We start from the raw sequence: 18,797 nt of genomic DNA, 5'->3' as shown, positions 1-18,797 counted from the left end.
GAGGCGGGAGGAAATTCCCACCGCGGGGGGCTCACTCGGGAAGGGGCGCTCTGGGGCCTCTTCCCGCCCAGGCCTGAGGTAAATTTGCCTGTGAAAGGTCACAACTGAACAGCCTCCCAGGCTGAGGGATTTTTCTCCAGGCTAAGCCTCAGGTTTCTGGAAGGGAAGCGTCCTGTTTCCTGTTAAGTCAATCTCCTAGAAATGACACCAAAGGTAAGGAGAGTAAGGGAGAACCCGAGGCCTTTTTACAAGGGACACAAATACCAGGTGTGAAGTGACAGTTTTCACCTTCGGCTAAGAGCCCAATGACATTCATTGCCTAGACCTTCAGATGTTTTTCTCTCTCTTTTTAGATGGAAATGAAAGGGGAATTGAATTCACTCAATAGGGATTGAGTGCCTACTCTAGGCTCACTAGCTCTGCTAAACCCTGTGACTACATTGTCTTACATAATCCTGCTAACACACCAAGGAGATAAATACCATTATCTTAAATATCACCTTGCAGATGACAACACTGAAGTTCAGAAAGTTCGCGTGACTGGTCCAATGTCACACAGCCAGCAGTGCAAACAGGATGCAAACTTCTGTCTGCCTCTAACTTCATTTCTCTTAACCACTAAGCTCTACTATTCCCACAACACTGGTTCTGCAGGCAGGAGCGATAACAAACTGAAAAATACAAGAGATCTAATTTTGCTAAAGTTAATTAGCTTCATTAAGAGCCGGGTAGCAGTAGTAACAAATAATAATATTGCTAAGAAATTGCCAATCATTGAGCATTTACTATGCTCAGGCTAAGCACTTTACATATGTTATTTCAACCACCCCACAAAAGTAGCCTCTGAGGGGGGTGGTATCCCCATTTTGTATCCGAGTCAGTGAGAAGGCCAGGAGCTTCCCTAAGGTCACCAAGCCAGTAAGTGGCAGCATAATCTCAGGGTGTCAACTAGGCTCTAGCAGTGATCCAACACTGGTTCTGATGTAGAAGCTCAGGCTCTTGGTGGTCTCAGCAGAATATCACCTATCAGGAGAATTTTTTTTTTTTAACTTAAAATGACTAATGTATAATTTTGGGCTATGTTGGGTACCATCTTAACTGGTTTTGGTATGGCCAGAGCCCAAAGGCTAAGATTTCTAAAATGAAGTCACAGGGTTGTTCGACTTTCAAAAAGAAAGGGGAAAATAATCAAAACACCCCTAGTTCCTTCTTCTCAAGCTAAACATTTGGTATGGCCAAAGACCAAAGGCCAAAATGAAAGTATGAGAACAAAACACCAAACTAATTAAACTATCCCTTCTGACCCTTTTCTCCCCCTGTGATATGAGTAAGGGGGGGGGGGGTGGTTCACATGGACTTCTGTAGGTAACATCAGTCCAGTGCTTGTCTTCTGCCGAAGCAGAGCTGGCACCCCACCCCAAGCACCTTGCCATGAGACTCTGTCATTCTTTAACACTAAGATAATAGCAGCTGCCCCTAAGGAGCATCTCCAAATGACAAGTAGGTTATTATCCCATTTTCCAGATGAGGAGATCCTGGTTCAAAGGGGAAGGGATTTGCCCGAGCTGAAGCAGCCAGATGATGGAGTCATCAGGATGAGCACTGGGGTCTCTTCCAAGTACCCACACTGGCTCCACTACTCATCCTTATTTCATTTCTGCTACTTCTTTCCCTCACTTTGTTACATTCATTTCCTACTGCTGCTCTAACAATTAATATAAACCTGGTGGCTTAAAACACCACATTCTCTTATAGTTCTCTGGGCCAGAAGTTGGAAATCAGTATCTCTAAGCTGAAATTCAGGTGTTGGCAGGGCCACATTCCCACAGAGGCTCTAGGAGAGAATCCATTTCCTTTCCCTCTCTGTGTCTACAACTGCATTCCTATATCCCTTGGCTTGTGGCCCCTTCCTCCATCTTGGCAGCTAGCAGCGTAGCCTCTGATTCTGCTTCCCTGTTCTTGCTACACATGTGCTCTTCTCCGTCGTAGTCAAATCCCCCTTCTCTGTTCCCAACCACACATTATCTTCCTTTCCTTCCTTTCACCTGATATCAAAGCTTCCTCTGCTTCCCTCTTACCAGGATGTCTGTGAGTGCATTTAGGATCCATCTGGATAATCCAGGATATCCTCCCCAACTCAAGATTCTTCACTTAATTACCTCCTTTCCCCATGTGAGGTAATAGTGGGGATGAGGACCTGATGTCTTCGGGAGACATTTCTCAGCTCCCCATGATTGCCTTCCACCTTGAAAATTGCACATTGCGTTATTTTTCCAGTATCGCAAATAAGTTTGAGTTTGGTCATCCACTTCTGTTGCCTTATCTCCTTGGTGACCATGAATACTCTACTCATCTGTTTCTTTCCAGTTGTTCCATTTTGTGTGCCAGTTGCCCTGTTAGAGTATCCAGTCCCCGACGCTCCTTTCCTTATGCAGTTCTTCTGAGAAAGCTTGACATAAGGCAATTCTGGGTTGAGAGTCAAGTATAGGGAATTAAGTTCATGAAAAGGAGAAAAGTACCTTTGGGGAGCTGATGACCTAATTGAGGGAGTTGCATACGTATAAAAAATGATCTGGTAATACCAAAGACTGTCCACTAAATGCCAAGTCCTGAAGGGCAACAGCAATTAAGGGAAAAGAGTTCTGTGAGCAGAAGAGGTCATGAAAGCCCTTCTGGAAGGGCCACAGCCTGCAATGAGTTTTATACAATAGCTCAGTTTTTGAAAAAAGAAGGGAGCTATCTTACTTGAGCATCTTCTGCGAGCTAAGCCTCTTGTACCGACTATCTCATGATTCCTTGCCTCACCTAGGGTGGTAGGTATGATATGCTTACAAATGAAGAAACCGAAACTTGACCAGAGAGATTAGGTCCTTTTCTCAGCTGATAGATGGCAGAGCCGAGATCCAATCTTGCAAAAAGCACAGGAACAGAGACTACCATGTGAACACACAGATAAATGAACACCTAGGCCAACAGGGTTGGTACACAAGTGGTCCACAGCCTGTCTCAGGCTTGCAGATGTACTTTTAGGAGGGCTCAACCAAGGTTTAAAGAAAATCTGAAGCAGATCCCTGTAGCTAAATGAAAAAAAAAAAAAATCCATTAGCCTGGTGAAGGGGGTGTATTTTCATTCATGACAGGCAAAATCGGCTGGCGTTAGAAAGGACAAAACCTCATCACTTTGAGGCATTAATCTCCAGACGTCTAGAGTCACATGAGTTTGAGAGTTCTGGTAAAACAGTATCTTTAAACATTCAGACATCCAGTTGGAAAAACAAAATCAGATATCTTCTGCCATCGATGTGAATTATAATTTTTTTAAGACTTTATCTATTTATTTGACAGAGATCACAAGTAGGCAGAGAGACAGGCAGAGAGAGGTGGGGAAGCAGGCTCCCTGTGGAGCAGAGACCCCGATGCGGGGCTTGATCCCAGGACCCTGGGATTACAACCTGAGCCGAAGGCAGAGGCTTAACCCACTGAGCCACCCAGGCACCCCATGAATTATAATTCCTAAGTAATGTCAGTATATTGAATGAAAACAAGACACAATTATATTTTCAAGCAAGACTTCCCCACAGGACCATCACAGTGTGCTTCTGCAGCACCACTGGTATGACTCTATCTGAGATGAATGAGAACTTCTCAGAAACATGCTGCCTTAGAGTACAAGACATTTTCATATGCCTTAACTTTTATTATCCTCAGAGAAATAGTACGAGTTGATGCTTACTCTTCCTATCTGCAGATGAGAGAACTCCTAAAATGGCAGCAGCACCTTTTGGAGAGAACACTGGTGCTTGGGTTGAAGTGCTTTGTAAGATCTCAGTCCACGGCTTCCCTCTCCTGGACCATAAACTTTATATCCTAAGGGCTTGCCAGATAAATTGACTGGCATAGACCCATCCACCCTGAAATTCTATGAAAGAAGAGAAAAATTGTCTAACTCTAAACATATGCACTATTCTTTGTAATGGTTTAGAATTGTCAAAATTTGGAAGAAACTGTCTTGGTGGGAGGGCTTGGAAGTGTAACATCCATTTTGCTCTTTAGTACCAGTTCCGTCCTGTGTCTCTGTTGGCATGAAAGACTCTCCTGGGTCTCCACCCAGCAGATCAGATTTTTAGAAGGAATGAACCATTGACTGTGGAAACCTCAATTAGTGTTCTGAGGAAAGTGAGACTCAGAGAGGTTCAATAACTTGCCTGAGGACACACAGCTAGTGAGTAACAGTAAAGCAGAGTTCAGGGCTCCTAGCACACAGGGCAAGACTTTATGAAGAGTTCCAGGCAAGAGCCGTTTCTCCAGCTCTGAGTCTGCTTGGGGTTGAAGGTGGGTTAAATTCAGATCTGTCCTTGAGGATGGGTTCTTAGGTCACATTCAACCACCACCTACCCCTAGGGTAGGTCTGAGACCCTCCAAAAGGACTGACGGCATCACAAGGAAGAGTTATGGATATATCTGAGCCAATGAGGGCACTTGTTTGGGTCTAAAACAGAAGTTTTGTGATTGGCTGTCCCTCTGACCAGCTAGTACCGTCCATGAGATGCAGCCATGGGCCTGTGGATGGACACCGCCTAGGAGGCATCCTAAGGTAAGCTGCAGTCCGGGTTCATCTCCAACCACCCAGCGATCTGTCATATCTCCTCCACTTCTCTCTACTTTGGCTTCCTCATCTGGAAAATGGGACATTGACAGGAATGTCCAAAACCATCCTGAAGGCCATACCACCAACTCCGCATGAGCCTGGCTCTAGATCTCAGCCTGGTTCCTTCCTGGCCATGTGATTTGGGGCATGGTATTCCATTTTCTGAGCCTCTGACTCTTCATGAGTCGAAGGTGGATAAGAACTATGTTTCTGAAGTGTTGTTAGGATGAAATAAAATCACAAGGGCAAGGAGCCAGGCATTTAGGGCTGGCAGCCATTTTTGTTCCAATATGAAAGAGGTTTGTGAAACAGAAAGAGCTACTGAACTTTAAAGTGGAACATGATTATCGCTGGGTTATTGTTACGATCCTTCACAGATGGGCCTGGACAGGAGGCCTGAGGTGGTAGGAGGTAGGAGAAGACATGAGTCATGGGAGGGCAGCTCCAGGAATTCTCAGTCTAAGGGGCACAACATTTTTGGCCAGTGTAGAATCCCCCACTGCCTTTTCCACACACACACACACACACACACACGCACGCACACGTACATACACGTACACACACAATATTAAAAAGCAAACCACAGCATTTAAAAACCTCCTGTTGGTTTTGCCTTTCCTTCCCCCACGTATTGCTTTTGGGAAGAGCTGTTTCAGCCACAGCACTGCCAAGAAAACAGGGTGGTTTCCCTTGACCACTGGCCATGAATATGTGCCTTTTCCTCAGCTTTGGTGCAGGAACCCACAAGTGATTTTAAAAAATAATAAAATTCTTCTCTATAAATAAACCCTTATGCTTTCTGCTGTGGGTCTTGGAGGGATGAGTTTCCTCTCCTTTTGAACTAATTAAGGGCTACTTTCCCCTCCACAGAGGAACCACACATCATGAAGTGAGAGATATTCTGGGTAATGATCCACCATTGTGTTTCTGTCAACACAGGAATGGCAACATTCTGGAACTTTTACTTAAGGAGCCACCCCGCTCCTCATCAGACACACATCCCTCCACAGAAAACCCCATCCCCAGTTCCCCTAGAGATTTTTCTATTGTGGCCTTTACTGACTTTCCAGAGTTGGGCAAATTAAGCATTTGTAAGAATTTACTCAGTGACATGGAGCAGTAGAAGGGGATTAATTCTGGAGTCCAGAGACCTGGGATTGAGTCCTGACTTTGTCCTTGACTGCAGGGTGATTCTGGGCAAGGGACTTAATGTGAGTGAGCCTACCTTGGCTTCCTCACATCAAAAATGGATCCAGAACGTATGGGCTGTGGTGAAAATGGAGTGCAATAGACTGCATGTAGAGTCTTAAGCATACAGTTGGTGTTTAATAAATGCTCACTGCTATCACATTCTCAGGATGACTAATTGTCCATAAGAAAAAGAAGGGTCATTCTACTGGTCTTGTGGGTAATTTATAGGGATGGAGTGGGACTAAGGGACCCAAAAGGGATCCCGAGGCACCCAGAGACCTGCCGCTGGTGGGAGCTATCACAACCCTGTACCCGAAGGCAAAAGAGGAAGGCCAGGTGTTGCTGGAGCCCCATTAAAGGTAGAGCTGGAGGAGAGGGGCCACTGGCAGGAGCTGTAGATTTAGAGGTACATGGTCTTTGATAGACCAGAGCACAGAAGCAGGGAGGGAGCTTGGAGGAAATATCCCAGTCTCTTCTCCCCTGACCCTCTGATCTCTTGAGATGCCTGTCACTGGCTGAGCTCACCTGGAAGACAGAGGCAAAGCAGCCTGTCCCCTGATGCAATCACAAGGGGCAGCCTCCCAGGGCAAAGTGCAGACCAGAGAATAAATATCAGTGGAACGAGGGTGCAGATGGTGAATCACAGTCTGGTCAGAGAGCGGAATTCCTTGTGATTTACATATTGGCTAGTATTACTCAACCTAAACCATAAACAAAACTCTTGCAAAAACCCTCAAGTGGTGACTGCCATCCCATCACTTCAGGCCTCAAAACTCTATATGGTTCCCCACTGTCTAAAGAAATGAGCCCCTCCCTCCGCCCCTGGGATCCTGTACCAGGCCCCCTCTGTAGGCTTATCCCCCATCTTCCCCCTATTTGAACTTTTTGAAAAGCCCGGTCCCGCCACGCTTCTTGGCTTTGCACTTGCAGTTCCATTCGAAACTATTAATGGATGAAAGTCCTCACCAATCCCCCGATCTTCTCAGCTTTACTGACTTCTTGTTGAGCTCCCCCACTCAGGCAGGCACCACCTCCTTCAGGCAATGTGCCTGACCCACTTCCCACGAAGTTCTACAGGGGCAGCGTAGCGTTAACACAGAGGCTCTGGACCCAGCCTGCCCTGTGTGCTATTTCTGGCTGCAACATGTTCTTGCTGCACTGCGCCCGCCCTTGCCCCTAAACTTCTCTGTGCCTCAATATCACCGTCTGTAAAATGGGGCGATGTTAGCACCTCACAGGGTTTTTTTCCTAAGATTACACAAGTCCCTGTGTGCAACTCGAAGACTGCCTGCCTGGCATAGAGTAAGCACTTAGTATTAATCAATTTATTTTTATTTTTTATTATTATTATATCGTAGTACTTAACACGCTATAGTATAATTCAAGGTTTATTGGTCTGGTTCCCACATGGATTCCTTCAGCAATTCAACTATAGGGTCTATACGTGTATTCCCAAGGCCTGGTCCACACAGTAGGTGCTCTATAAATGACCGGCACGTGCAGGTATGAACGAGGGAATACATGAATGATACGAGGCCTCGAAGTGAGTTTCTGCCATCTGGTTTGGACTTCCGTGTGAGGCAGACCATAGGCCTTTTCTCAAGACTATGAAGAGCTAACGAAGTCAGATCCAGAAAATTCAAGCCCCTCCAGAGCAGAACTGGGCCACCCAGCAGGGCAACTCCCCTGTAGGCCTAGTTTGGGTGGGTGCCTGCCCTGAGCAGCCAGTCCCTTTCTCTTCTAAGTGTGTGATAAAAGAACTAGCTCCTCCACCCTTCCCGCTTCCTCCTCCCACATTAAAAACCCAGAGCGAGGATCTGCTGTCCTGTCAGAGCCCCAGTTGTCTCTGGGGAAGACACTCACATCCCCCTGTCCAGGCAAATTTCACCATTAGGACGTTCAAGGTGGAGGCATGGGATCAGAGACTCCCATGAGCCCCCCGGGGTCTGCCTCCATCTTCCCCAGGTCGCTGGGTGCCAGGAGCAGGTGCAGGCTTGGGGAGGAGGGATGTTGAAGCTCTGCAAAAGACGCACAACAGCCCTGACCCTCTTTGGGGCTTCCATGACCTCCCCCTTCCTTCCGTTCACACATCTGTGCTCCCTGCCAGTGCTTCCCATCATATTTGGGGCAAATAAAATGTGAGGTCCTACCAAGCCCATGTGATCTGCTTCCTGGCTGCCCCTTAACCCATGTGCTCCCCACTCCCACCCCCGGCCCCCCCTCCCACTCCTACCATTTCAAAGCACGCCGTTCAGTGGCATTAAGTACATTAACCCTGTTGCACAGTCATCTCTGCTATCTATCTCCAGAACTGTTGTCACCTTGCAAAACTGAAACTCTACACCCATGAACCGTGGACTCCTCAGTCCCACTCCCCCCCAGGCCCTGGAACCGCCATTCTACTCTCTACCTCTGCGAATCTGACTGCTCTACATGAAATTATACAATATTTACCCTTCTGTGGCTGTCTTATTTTGCTTGGTATCATGTCTTCTAGGTTTATCCATGTTGTAGCCTGTGTCAGAATTTCCTTCCTTTTTAAGGCTGGATGAGAGTCCATGCATGTATATGCTCTATCTTGTTCATCCATTCATCTGTTAATGGGCACTGGGCTTGCTTCTACCTTAGGCTATTACGAATATTGCTGATAGAAGAGGGGGTTACAAATGTCTGCTGACGTCTCTGCTTTCATTTCTGCTGGGTATATACCCAGGAGTGGAGTGGATGAACTGTGTGATAATTTCATGTTTAATTTTTTGAGGAGCCAGTATATCATTTTCCATAGTGACTATGCCATTTTGCATTCCCAGTGATAGTGCACAAAGGTGTCAATCTCCCTACATCTTTGCCAGCACTTGTTATTTTCTGTTTTGGGTTTGGAGTTTTATTTTAATAGTACCCATGTGATGTGGTATCTTACTGTGGCTTTTAACAGATAACTTTTGAGGACCTACTCTGATCTAGGTCTAAACTAGGTAATTGTCAGGAAATACAAATAAAGTCCATTCCTTGACATCCAGGAAGAGAGAGGGCAGCAACATTAAACCTGAAATGAGTCATACGTGGAACTAAATCCCTATAGATATTATCTTATTGAATCCTCACAATCCCCCTAAGGTGAGTTTAATTATCCCACATTAATGAAGAAACCTAGTTCATCAAAGTTTGGTGACTTCCAGAGCTATTATATGTGACAGAACTAAAAACACATGTTTTTGAGACTCAAAAGCCTACGCGCTCTTCTCTATGACAATTGTTCTCAGATACTTAAAAAATTTAGCTAAGCAAAAAAATATATATAAAAATAACTTTGAGGCACCAAAAGAGTGTTGCCAACTTTTTATTTAGCAAAACAAAGAACACTGGAGAGCAATTAATTTGCCATAATGTCACTATTCTTGCACAGGAAGAAAATTTAACCACATACCCTTTGGAAAGCACACACATACGGGGAAGTTTATTCCACTGAATAAACTTAGCTTTATGAAAACCTCACTCCACTGTCCAACCCTGGTAATGAGGATCGTTTCCCAAACCGTGACTGTCCTTGTCTTCTAGATGGCAGGTGCCCCAGCCCAGAAGGCCCTCAGCCAGGTGCTGTGGGAGATGCCAAGCTGAGTGTGAGTCGGCCTTGGGGGCAATTTGGACAGGCAGAGAACAAGAAAATTAAGTGTCCCTGCAGGTTAGCCAGCCTGCTCTGCAAGTGACGAGGAGGTAGAAAACTTCTCCAAATCCTGCCACTTCTGCCACCTCCATGATGTCTCTTAAATTCTTCTTCTCCCTCGCTCTTACCACTAATCAAGGTCCTGTTTCTGAGAGGAAATTTAAAACTTCCATATAACAAAAGCCACCATAAATAAAGGGATAAGATGAGCCACGAATGGCAAAAGCAGGTATTTATTAAAGAATTTATAAAACCAAGGTTTGTATTAAAAATATATAAGGTAAGGGGCACTAGGGTGGCTTAGTAGATTAAGCGTCTCTGCCTTCAGCTCAGGTCATGATCCTAGGGTCCTGGGATCAAGTCCCACATCCGGCTCCACACCCAGCATGGGTCTGCTGGAAGTTTTCTCTCCCTCCACTTTTCCCCTGCTTGCTCTCTCTCTCCCATCTAAAATAAATAAATAAAGTCTTTATATATATATAAATTTTCAGTAAGAAAAGAGTCTTAGACAGTAATACCCTGCTATGTCTCTCTGCCCCCAGCCTCACCCAAGTATAAACAGTCTCCCACACCCACACAGAGAAATGACTTGAAATTGGAATTGCATCAATTCATCACACCGCTCAGAAGGGCACAGGGCTATTCTCACAGTGGCCAGCTCAGGATTTGGGTCCAGACGGCCTGGTTTCCACCCCAGCTGCCCCTTTACTAGCTTCCTGACCTAGAGTGAGTTATTTAACCTCTCCGGGTTTCAATTTCTTCCTTTATAAATGAGGTTGGTTGTATGTACCTTGAAAAGGTGGCTGTGTGAAATAATTCAGTCACTACTTCTAGAAGTCACTACTTTATAACATTGCCTGGCCTGTGGCAAGGGTTTAAGAATTTTTAGCATCATCTGCAGGAAACCCTCCAAGACAGAACCTTCTTCCCCTCTTGCTAAGGCTTTTGTACTTCCATAAGATCCTGAGTACCCCTTCATTACATTTGGAGAAATGATAAGATATTCACCACTCAGGAAAGTATAAAGGATAATGTAATGATATATATTATTATATAATTATAATATAATGAACAGTCCTGTTTCTTCCGTTCTGCTCTTCACATCTTACCATTCGACCATGTCTGATTCAGGTTTTGTTTTGTTTTTTAAAGCAGGAAGTAAAGATATGGCCCTTTGTGAGCTTGTCTCCAATCTCTTCTCTTACTCCCCAGATGGGGCCACTGTTCTGGTTTTAATGTTTTCTATTCTTTTGTGAGCACTTACATGTTACCCACATAAGCAATATGTGGAAGTATTCTCCTGGGTTAAAAACCTTTAGTGATTTCCCTTCACTGACAATAGGAAGTGTAAGCTACTTTGCAGGACAAGTAACAATAAAACACCCCCAGGCCCGGCCCTTGCTGGCTCCTCCTGGGGTAGGTATAATTCTGTTAGCCTCTGGGCTTCAGACATACCACACTGTTCTGTTCGCCCCCAGCACACCAAGCATCTTCACATACTGACTTCCTTTGACACCTTTATATTTAACACAACTGTGACAACTCTCTCTCTCTGCCCGGCCTCAACATAATATTACCAAGGCTTCACAGGCGGGGGTGGGGGGTGGGAAGCTGGCCTGTGAATTAGCGACTGTGTGCGAGACTCTTCTTCTATGTTACAGTCACATTTAATTTTCACGACAACGCTGAGTATAGACCAGTGACCTCATTTTATAGACAAGGAGGTCAATGTTCAGAGATGTTAAGTAATTTGCTAAAGACACACAGCTATGCTTTCTACCATTGCAAGTGGCAGAGTCAGAGGCTGAACCTTCACGTGTCTGGTGCTCTGATTTGTGACCCACAGTTATCCTGGTTCATGAGGACCAGGTGCAAAACCTGGCTCTGCCCTTCACTTGTTTCTTGATCTTGGACAAATCACTTTTCCTCTCTGAGCCTCTGTTTCCTTATTTGTCAAATTAGAAGATTGTACTCAGTGATCTGGAAGCTCTCTTCCTTCCTAGAGACACAGAATTCTCTGCAGCACCCTTAAAATCCTAACCATTCCTTTAATCTACGGTGTTCCCACTGAGAATAGTCTAGTCTCATGATACCAAGTCAGCAGAAACCCAACAATTCTCTTCTACACTCCTGAAAGTTTCTATACCAGTCTTTCATCTAGCAACTCCTGCTACAGGTCTGCATGTCTAGGCTCATGCCTGGCTTGCTGCATCTCTTCCTGAAGCCAAAAAAAACCATAAGGGAAAGAGAAATAGGGACTCCAAAGATAACATTCTCATGAAATTACATTCAATTCTTTTCACTGAGTGACCATGAACAACCTACTGCCCCACTCTGATTCACGATGACCTCCCTCATAAAAACACTGGGGGTTGGTTTCCAGTAGACTGGTGTCCCTTCTAGATCTAACCTTCTGTGATGCTGGGATACTACAAACCACCTGTGGCAAGTACTTATAGAAGAATGAACCATTAAACAAAGGCCCAATCTCCACGGGAGAAACTGACCTCAGCATATTCAGATGTCTCTTTTAGAATCCGTAAGTCTCTCCTTATCTGCAGGGGGATATGTTCCAAGTTCCCAGTGGGTGTCTGAAACCGCAGGTGGTACCAAACCTTGTATTTACTATGTTTTTTCCCATACATACATAGGATAAAATTTAATTTATAAATTAGGCTCAGTAAGAGATTAACAATAGCAATAATAAAATAGAACAATTATAACAATATACTGTAATAAAAATTATGTGACTGTGGTTTCTCTCTCTTCCAAAATTACTTACTGGATTGTACTCATCTACTTCTTGTGATGGCGTGAGATGATAAAATGTCTGTGTGATGAGATGAAGTGACATGAATGATGCAGGCACTGGGACTTAACATTAGGCCATTACTGACCTTCTGATGGTACATCTGGAAGGAGAATTACCTGCTTCCTGACCATGGTTGATGGTGGGTAACTGAATCCATGGAAAGACAAAGCATGGGTGAGGGGACTACTGTAATGGGCCTCTATCCAAACTTCAAAGTCAGATTGGAGGGAAGGTTCCCCAAAGAGCAGGGATTCAAAATGGAGAAGAAGAAGGATAGAAGAGAGTAAAACAAAGTCCTATCCAACGAACTCAAGACATTACAGAAGGTAGATGAGTTTGCAAGGACTTCAGAGTCGGGTGGTCTTAGAGTCAACTTCCCTTTCCATCACTTACTAACTGTGTAAACTTAAGCATGAACTTAATAAATTTAACCTCTCTGGGCCTGTTTCTACATCTGTTATAAAAAAAATAGGCTAATCATTTTTATTCACAGTAACTTGTGGGACTTGAAGGAGATGGTGTGTGAAAGTGGCTGTTTCGGACAGTGAAGGTGTTCCAAATGGCTCATTGTTTTTATCGTGTGTTTTCTATTTAAAGAGAGTCAGGGATTGCCAAGAAAACACAAAGAAACTTAAGGCCAGATGTTTCCCAGCAAACACATCTATAAGAAACATGCTCTGGGAGCATCCTTCATCACAGGACCCTAGAAGTGGAAGTGACTCTAGTAATGATCAATTACAGAATAATTACACCCAATTCGGTCTTCTCTATCCACACTGCCCACCGCTGCTCGAATGCTGGTACCGAGGGTGGGATTTCACTGCTTGCCAGACTAGTATAGTCCTTGACAGACGGGAGGTGAGGCGGACCATTGAAACGTTGAATGTCAGATCCTGTGGCCCTTCCAATAAATGAGGCTTCTGTCTCCTTTACAACCCAGCTGTCACCAAACCATTTGCAGTTTCCAGTCCCCTCCAAGTTCTATTATTTCACCGAGCCTTTGTTCTTGCTGTTCTCTTTCCTGGGGACCCTCCCATCTTCTTGACCTAAAGAGACACCTACTCATCCTTTAAGATGAAGCTCAAACATCACCACCTCTGAGAAGTCCTCAGTGAACTCCCACCCCAAGCTGGGTTAAGTGTTCCTCTGCATCCCCAGCTCCTTCTACTGAGCACTTAATTAATACGAGCGAAATGGTTTATTTATGTTTCGGTCTCCTTGGACTGTAGTTCTTCAAAACCAAGGATCTTACCTTATGAGCCTCATATCCCTGCTCTTCCCACAGGGTCTGACTCAATGAACAGAATCTGTGTGAGATGGTGAGCCGCCCAAAGGGGCAGAGAGGCCTGTGTACAGCAGGCGGTAGCTATGTTGCATCGGGGGGAGCTGCCCAGGGAGTGTGTGTGGCAATAATTAGAGCCTGGATCTGGTCTCCTGAGTAAGAGGAAATGGAGAAGAAAGGTTTTTATTCCAGAAATGCTCTGGGAGTTGTTTTGGTTTCATGTCTGTCTGCCACCAGCTGAATTCATGGAGAAGCCTGTTGAAAGCATCATGACAGACGTTTCTTTTCTTCTCCATTATAGCCAACAAATTGGTGGGATGCTGGACACATGTCTCAACCAAATTATGCTCCAAGAGCAAGATGAGAGCTATTCTTTGAGACGGTTTTGAATAAGGTAATGGGGTATAATCCCATTACATGATAACCAAGTTATTTGGTCATTTGGGAGAAAGAAGGATGGACGTTCTGCCAATTTACATACTTGACATTGTGCTAGGCACTTTCTACATGTTAGTTTACAACATATCTGTGAAATTGGGGGTTGGTTGTCTATTTTACACACAGAGAAACTAAAGGTCTAGATGTTAAGTAACATGTTTGTGTGTGTGTGTGTGTGTGTGTGTGTGTGTGCAGAAAGCATCTTTCTTTTTCTTTTTTTCTAAATTTAAATTCAATTAGCCAACATATAGTACAGCATTATTTTCAGATGTTAAATAACCCTAAACTAGTTCTACATCTAGCTAGGGACTGATTTAGGTATAATTTTTTTATAGTCCCAGAACCAATGAGGTAAAGATTATAAGTTACCCACCAAATATCCATCTTCCCCTTTATGGTTGCATGTGGAACCCCTACTCTCGACTGAGCAGACTGCTGTTAAAAATAAATGTATTTTCTAGGCTCGCTTATGGCTGAAGAAGGTTCTAGCCAATGACATGTAGTTAGAAGGGGCAAGTAGGGTTTCAGAGGAGGCTCCTGGTAAGGGAAAGCACATACACCCTTTGTTTCCCTGATTTCTCCCGCTATTAAGCTAGAACCAGGTGTACTACATAGAACTCCAGAAGCCATGTTGGATCTTGAGGTGACCTTGAGGATGGAAGCCATATGCTCACATGGGAGCCCCTGATAACTATGGAGCCTGTAACCAGCTCTGCACCATCAGACTTCTTTCATATGACCAAAGAAATTCTGGTGTGGGTAAGCCTCTGTTTCTAAAGCTGAAATAATACTTATGATGCCTCAGCTCAATTGCAAATTTCCTGTGGACCCGTAGGCAAGCTGTTTAAACATTTTGGACCTCAGTTTTCTTGCTTAGAAAGTAAGTAGATTGTATTAGACAGGCATTTTCAAGGAACGTTCTTTCTGGCACTAAGGTACCAGATACACAGCATAACAGCGGGCAGCCAGCACCACCAGGTCTTGCAAAGGCCACAGAACAGAAGAGCCTCTTTTTCAAGGATTTTCAAGGTAATTAGAAAGAGAAACAGAGAATTCATTCATTCATTCATTCAGTGTAGTGCATGCTGGGGCGTCCTGTCCAGATGCCTCCTTAAGGCTATTTCCCCAGGTGCCAGGAGTATTGACTACTTACAGTTCACAGCTGACTTCCTCTCCGAGTTGCCTACTTGAAGGGTGCCTCCTCTTGCAAAGCCAAGCCTGCTTTCTGGCAGCCCAAATTCAATAAAGGATTGACGTGGATGGTTCAAGATCCTGGCCACCTTCCCTCAATTTGTGACAACTTAGAAGGCCATCCCACCTGGAGTCCCAGCCCAAACCCTCCCCCCTTGTCCCTTCTAACTAGTTCTATCCCACCCAATCCTACTTTGCTTACTCCATCATGGGTGATGCTCCCCAAAGCACTTACTTCTAAACTGTTTGCATAAAAATCCCTGCCTCGGAGTCTCTCTTCCAGAGCATCCAACCTGAGACTGTTGGTAGTAGCGTGGCTCTCTATGGGATTTTGGATCCCATCATGGGGACGGGGAGAGTGCTGAGAGCACCTGGCATGCTGAAGCCCTGAACTTGGGAAGACTTCTGCTCTTAGTGAGTCAGGGTGGGATCACAGTAAGAGGAAAGCACAGGCTGGTGCTTTGGAAGATGTCTGAGAGCTTTGCGGGAAAGTAGTTATCATTAAAACTATGGAAGCGATGGCTCAACTGAGTGTGATTGATGTATTGGAGAAAGTCAGTGAGAGGCTGGAAGTGATTAATCACTAATTTAAGACAAACTATGAAAGTCAGAGAGGATGGCCTCCTTGGCAGCATATCAAGAGATTCTCCTCGCCTACAGCTGGAAAGCAGAAAATCTGAGGACCACACCTGGACTTAATTAAAAGGGTAGTAGAGATCTAGTGAAAGTATCATTTTCTACCCTGCTGTGACTAAGGTCAGGGCCCTGATTAGGAAGGAGGGAGACCCTCAGATATGGGGTGAGCACATCTGGGTTGATGCACTTGAGAACCTGGGGACCTGACCCTCCAGCTGTGCTAGATCTTCTGGGCTGCAGAAGTGGTTCAATATAACGAATTATGGACTAACACCTTCCCCTACTTGAAGATGACAATGGAGGACTGGACCAAACAAAGAAGCAGATGTCTGCTTCAGGACTTCCCCTCAGGGTGACCAGACCAAACACCAGGACCAAGCCACCCCCATAATCCCACCTTGGAAATGGTGGGCCTTCAGGAAGGGCTATATCCTAAAGGAGCCACAGGGTCCAGCCCACCTGCATTGGCAGGTGCTAGGCACCCATGAATAGGACTAGATCCAGGGACAAAAGACCCAGGGAAAAGAGAGCATTTATCGATATGCAAACACTGTCCCCCACAGACAGAGGATTTATGCACGACAAAGACCCTGAGAGACAGTCCCAATATACAAGTAGATTGGCTGTGGGGATCTGGCTGAAGATCACCCTAAGGGAAATGGAAACGCCAGGACAGAGAAGAGAGGAAAAGATCAAAAGCCTCAGAAAAGAGGGCATGCTGGGGTGATTGGTCACAGAGAGGCAAGGAGCCTGATCTAAGACACTCAATGACTATGTACTGAGTAGTAACCCCTGTGGAGACAGGCATGGTGATAATTTCTTGGGATTCTGGGATGAATAAGCATGGTCTTGTATGATATCTGTAAACTATGATTATGAAATAAGGAGTCTGATTTTTAAAAACAAAATTATTCAGAATAGATGTTTCCAAATGGGTGTGACTCTTCTGAAAAGTCCTGTGGGGAAACCAGGCTTCTCACTGATGCAGGGGGAAAGCAGGGGAGATAGAGTTACATGACCTGAGTTTAAGTCTGGTTTGATAGGAGGCTCCCTTCAACCCCCAGTTTAAACCTGTGTGACCTGACGAAATGTTCTAACTTCTCTGAGCCTTATGTTTCTCAAGTATAAAATTCAGATGATAGTTTCTGCTCTGGTGGGATGCTTCCCACTTACATTAAAGTGAAATAGTATAAACAAATGTCTCATTCAGTAAATGCACCATAAATGCCTAATAAAAGCTGGTTCCTTTTCCCTCTCTTATGATTCTATTACTCTGTCAACTCTTTTTGGTAAAGTCTCATTTCAGTTTAGTTTAAAAGCCAAATAAGAAAACTAGTCTAGTTTTTTCTTCCTTCTGTCATTCTTCCCTTTCTCATACTCCTTTTTTTTTTTTAGCAAACATGGGCTAGAATACCTCATATTTCCTTCATTTGTCTTCTTCACATATCTCTGAAAGACTTTTGCCTATTGTTATACAATGTAAGTAGCCCTATGGGATGAGGATTCACCCCTCTAGGAGGCCCAGAAGTCTGTGCCTCTTGTTCTGAAGCTACTGGAAAATCTGAAGCAACAGAAGATTCCCTGAGAAGAACCTCAGCCTTCATGATGGGATATGTTTGAGAAGTCTCCCTTCATCAGGATGTCTAACCTACACATCAAAAGTGAAATAGGAGTGGCACCTGGGTGGCTCAGTGGGTTAAAGCTTCTGCCTTCAGCTCAGGTCATGATCCCAGGGTCCTTGGATTGAGCCCCACATTGGGCTCTCTGCTCAGTGGGGAGCCTGCTTCCCCCTCTCTCTCTGCCTGCCTCTCTGCTTACTTGTGATCTCTGTCTGTCAACTAAATAAATAAAATACATTTTTTTAAAAAGTGAAATAGGATAAGAATGAAGTGGCAATACAGAGCAACAAATGCAAAGATGAGCTATCTTATCTGTAAAATAATCGTAATACACGCTGAACACTTATTGAGCCTCACACAGACGGTGGACAGTGGCTGGGGAGACAAAGGTCCCTGAGACATAACTTCTGAGAGCTCAGAATCTAGGAAGAGAGGTCAGTGGGCTCATAGGTGACCACAGCTATGTGCTAGGAGAGAGAACAAAAGATGCTGGATGGAATTCCCTCCATCCCGAACATAGGGAGGCTTCACAGAGATGGCGCTCCTTGGCCAGAAACTTGAAGATGCAATGGACAGGGTGAGGAGGATGGCATTTCAGGCAGAGGGAACAGCATGTGCAAGCCAAGGGGCCAGAACAGCAAGGGACCTTTGGTGAACTACAAGTTATTCAATAGATGCCGGAACACTGCAAGCTGGCTGCAGAAGCAGAGAGGTGGACAGGTTACATGGGGACCTTCTGTCCTCGTTGGCTTGGTATCACCCTGCTTAGGCCTATTGTCTTAGCATTATAATAACAGTGTTCACTTTTGCCCTCTAACGTATCCCTGTTTGGGCGATAAATTATAGGCTCACCTGGTTTTAAGCAGGAGAGGAGTATGCTCCAGCCTGGGTCGTGGGTGGTCACTCTGGCTACCACGAGGACAGCTGGGAGGGGTGAGACTGGAGGCCTGATGGTGGCCTTTTGAGGTCCCATCTGACCCTGGCATTCTCTGATCCAGACAACCCTGGATGAGGCACCAATTCTAGAAGAACACAGAACTGTCTTTTACTAATGGATCAATGCCTAATGAGCCCATAGACATGACAGGGTTGAGAAGAGGGTCACAGGCCTTTGTGGCCTGAGGATTCTGGGCAGAATTCCTGGACAAGGCAGATCTGGACCTTGACCTTGAAGGATGGGTAGGATTTAAATAGTCAGAGGCATGGAGGTGGACCTGGTGTGAGATAAGATGTAAAGGTAGAGGTGATTAGGGAGAGCAATGAGAATACTAAGAATCCTACATAACATGTTAGCAGCCACAAACTGCCACCCAGTC

At 45.0% G+C, this 18,797-nt stretch overlaps 1 protein-coding gene across 4 annotated transcripts in view; it reads right to left on the bottom strand.

Annotated features, from left to right (window-relative positions):
• Positions 1–18,797, bottom strand: part of FGGY (FGGY carbohydrate kinase domain containing) — a 697,591-nt gene that overhangs the window by 649,967 nt on the left and 28,827 nt on the right. For 3 of the 4 annotated variants that reach the window (XM_045064615.1, XM_045064604.1, XM_045064608.1), the window contains exon 2: positions 18,334–18,503. The exons of the other annotated variant lie outside the window; for it this stretch is intronic. The gene's annotated coding sequence lies outside the window, so the exon portion shown is untranslated. The remainder of the gene's footprint in view (positions 1–18,333; positions 18,504–18,797) is intronic. 4 annotated transcript variants of the gene reach the window in all.

Source organism: Mustela putorius, unplaced genomic scaffold (assembly GCF_011764305.1).
Source record: "Mustela putorius furo isolate JIRA1106 unplaced genomic scaffold, ASM1176430v1.1 tig00003853_pilon_pilon_pilon, whole genome shotgun sequence".
In the NCBI taxonomy this organism is placed as follows: domain Eukaryota; kingdom Metazoa; phylum Chordata; class Mammalia; order Carnivora; family Mustelidae; genus Mustela; species Mustela putorius.
Note: the sequence above shows the minus strand (reverse complement) of the source record. Positions and strands in the feature narration are given on the sequence as shown.